The sequence below is a fragment of the Rattus norvegicus genome, chromosome 2 (assembly GCF_036323735.1).
Source record: "Rattus norvegicus strain BN/NHsdMcwi chromosome 2, GRCr8, whole genome shotgun sequence".
In the NCBI taxonomy this organism is placed as follows: Eukaryota; Metazoa; Chordata; class Mammalia; order Rodentia; family Muridae; genus Rattus; species Rattus norvegicus.
In genome coordinates, this window is record NC_086020.1 from 242,973,067 (window position 1) to 242,976,768 (window position 3,702).

At 38.4% G+C, this 3,702-nt stretch overlaps 1 long non-coding RNA gene across 1 annotated transcript; it reads left to right on the top strand.

Moving 5' to 3' along the window:
* Positions 1-1,772: 1,772 nt before the first annotated feature.
* On the top strand, positions 1,773-2,744 carry LOC134486008 (uncharacterized). The gene is made up of 2 exons (XR_010064535.1): positions 1,773-1,875; positions 2,582-2,744. It is a non-coding gene; the product is annotated as an uncharacterized LOC134486008 (long non-coding RNA).
* The last annotated feature ends 958 nt before the right edge of the window (positions 2,745-3,702 follow it).

A 3,702-nucleotide genomic window follows, 5' to 3' on the forward strand; every position in this document is an offset into this window, starting at 1 on the left:
TGAGTTACAGATAATTATGAGCCACTATTTGGGTGTCCTGAATTGAATCTTTGTCCTATAGAGAAGCAACCAGTGTTCTTTAACCACTGACTCATCTCTGGCCACTCCAATTTAATAATTTAAGTCATTTTCTTTGGGTTCTGGACGTATGAGATAATATCTGAGCATTATATAAAATAATCCTCTATAGCCTTTAAGTTTACAGCCTCACTGGGCTATGAAGATGCTCTCCCCCAACACGGTGTCCCTCACTTATGCTAACTCACTGAGGAGAAATGACTGACAGCCATGATGCCCCTGGACCTGCTTCTCTCATCCCATGTAAAGTAAAAGGGCTACTTGACAACACGGCACTACTGCTTCTCATTATAGATGCAGGGTCTACTCCTCCCTTGTGCTCAGTGAAACATGGACACAATTAATGTGGTCATGAAAAGGGGCAAATAAGAGACAAGAAATAGGGCTCACACCCACATCACTCCACTGCTGTAGGTCTATGGTAACTAGAAGGTCAGCTCCCTACTTGTCCTGAATAAATGGGAGATATAAGAAGCAGAAGGTTAATTAGACATGCCTGCAACAGATCTCCACATCCTGGAATGGATGCTCAAACACCAACCAAAGCTGCAACCCATGCTGAGGAGCCTGAGGGCTCTGCCCAGAAACAAGTGTGTAGCTGGCTTCACTTCACACCTCTCCATTTAGCCTTATAAGTACCTGGTAAATGTGGACCTTCCACCTCCAGTCAAGGTTCAGTGAGCTCAGTGATTGGGAAGAGTAAGATACACACAGGTGCACACCCTGATTCAGATGAGTTGATAGGTTGATTGTGGATATATCTTACTCAAAGGATAGAAAGGAATATGGATGCTGGTGGATGTATGCTTATACTACCCCATTGTGCTTGCACGGAGAGAAGAGGTCTATCTGGCCACTAGACTTCATTAACTACCTACCTCTGGCCTACAAGAAAAAGAATATACACTTAGTCCCATTAGAAAGACAATAGAAAACAGCTCCCTGACCATCCCTCTTAAACCAAATACAATGTCAGTATCGAAATTAACTCGTTCCTCTCCCCTTGCTTACCGGGTAGTGTCTTGAGGTCAATCTTCTGAAATTTGTAGTGGGGATGTATACATGTTCTCACTTTGTTCCATTTTTTGTGGAAAGACAAGTCTGAAATTAATATTTCAGACTTAAACTTTCAAAAGGAAAGATGGCCTTGGGTTTGTGTAAGTTACCGTGATGGCCATTGTTACCTACGCATTCTATATTGCGCTTCATCAAGTCACGGGTAAAGAAAGTAGGTTGTTGTCCCATCACTTTATGATTTCAGAGTTTAAAATTTAGAGTGCTTCTTCATAAGATCCAATCAATGACAAATTCATCAGTTTGACAATCACGTCTAGAGTTCAGTATTGTTTTATCATGCAAACAAAAATGAAAAATGGGCAGGAAGAATCTCGAAGTGTAGACTCTAATTGTTTATTGCTTGTGAAAATGTGAGGAAAAACATATAGTTATGTTAATACTGCAGTGGCATGAATCTCTTTTTTCTGCTAATTCTACTCTGGTAATATAAAACGTTCTTAGAGTAAGCCAGGTAGATGAGTTATATAAGCTTTCTTTGCCTTTTTGTAACAATTCTGTAAGTCTAAATTAATCTCAAATAGGTAGCTTTAAATAAACCTGCCCCCTGCATTGTAATTATGAGAGGCAGTGACTTGTGATGTCATAGTCATCTCCCGCTTTAATTCCACTCCCTTTCCCAATTAGTCACCAAAGCATGTCCTTTCCACGTCACATAGTCTCTCGCTTTCTGAAAAGGACTCTTTGCTCATGTCTCTTAGTTTGAGCTGGAATAATTGCAAGGTCTCTGTATCGGTGTCCTACTTTTATATTTGTAAGAACAACTAGCAAATTTCATCACAGAATTGGCTACAACTGACTGACTCATTGCCGGAGAGACAAGTTATCCTCTCTGAAAGCAGTATTCTCCACTGTAGCATCAGGGGAATACAAAATGGATGGTTTGTAAAATAAAAGACGGTGGTAGACACATTTAGATAGACAAGCAAACACATAAATATATGATAGTATAGATAATAGAAAATAAATAATATAGATACCAAATAGATGGTAGATAAATGATTGATAGATGATAGATAGATGATAGATACATAGATAAGTGCATAGATAGATGTATAGCTAGATAAATATGATAGATATATAGATTAATTGATAGATAATAGACAGATGATAGAAAGCTAGATTAAATAGGTAGATAGATAGATAGATAGATAGATAGATAATGTTTGACTTGGAATCTGCTTGCATATTAAAATAATATGAGACCATTAGTTCTTAGATACAAGTAGTCATGAATAACTATTTCAAAAAGATTTTTGTTGATGTGATTTTTACATGCCTTTATCAATCCCAGTACATAGAATACATATGTATGACTAGGTGTCTAGTCAAGTCTATACAGAATGTTGTAAGCCAGCCAGAGCTATGTCGTAAGACCCTGTATCAATATGTATGCTGACATAAAGATTATTTTATCTGTGTTTTTCAGACCCACAAGTTACCCATGTTCTACTTACATAGGAGAGAAGGAGGAGGGTTCAAAGGGAGGATGAAGGGAACGTATATGGCCAACATACATGATATACTTGACTAAAACTGTGTTACTATGGAATTGAAATCTCTGTATAATAAATACATACTGATATATTATAGGTTTGTAGAAAGTAGCTCTCAGTGGTGTCATTGAAGCCCCACTACACCCTTAAGCGCAGTCCTTCATTCTTGGCGTTAGCAGAGTTTCCTCATTTCTACCTTCAACTACAAGCCCGAACAGCCAAAGCTATTCATTTTCATCTCGTCACCTCCAAGTCCTTAAATGTATACACTTTTAAACGTGTACAAGCTAATCTAAAGTAAAACTCGTGGGCCTTAAAGGATAGGCCTGTCTCCTGCAATACATCTGTGTAACAGCACCCACTAATGAGCACACCAGTGGCCGTGTACGTAAAGCTGAAATATCTGTTTCAAGAGAACCTCTAAAAACTCAATTTCAAGAAATAATAGAATGTGGTCTTTAAATCATTCCTGACCTTTAAAAACCTTCTCCTCCTGCCCAATTTGTCACATTCTAATGCTGTTTATCAAAATGAACACAAACATGTCAGGGTTTCCAGCCTTTTCCACTTGGTGTTGTTTTTGCAGAAGATTTTCGTTTTATAAGTCTCTGACTTAAACTATCCAGCTTCCCAACTCTGCCGTTTTTGATTCTTCCAGGAAATACCATCCACGGTTTTTTAATGATAAGTAGCCATGAGATATCTTAGCTTGAGCATGGTCTACGTGTCTTTTTTTCTTTCTTTAAGGATTAGATTACAGTTTTATAAAGGATAACAGGGAGGCTTCCCTATTAGTCAATTTTCCTGTTCATAATAAAGTGACACATACACTATTGTACACAGTCACTGGACGAAGGGTGAAGAGATAACAGACAACTCAGAATTCCAATCTGAACCATCATTCACACCAGCTTCTGACTGCTTGGTTATTTCCAGTTAGACTCACAGAAATGGCATGGTCCGCATTTCCACAGAGCTCCATTCAGTGAAGAAAAATCTACCCTGAGACTTTAAGCCTTGACAAATTGCCGAGGGATGAGGCTACAGATGACTG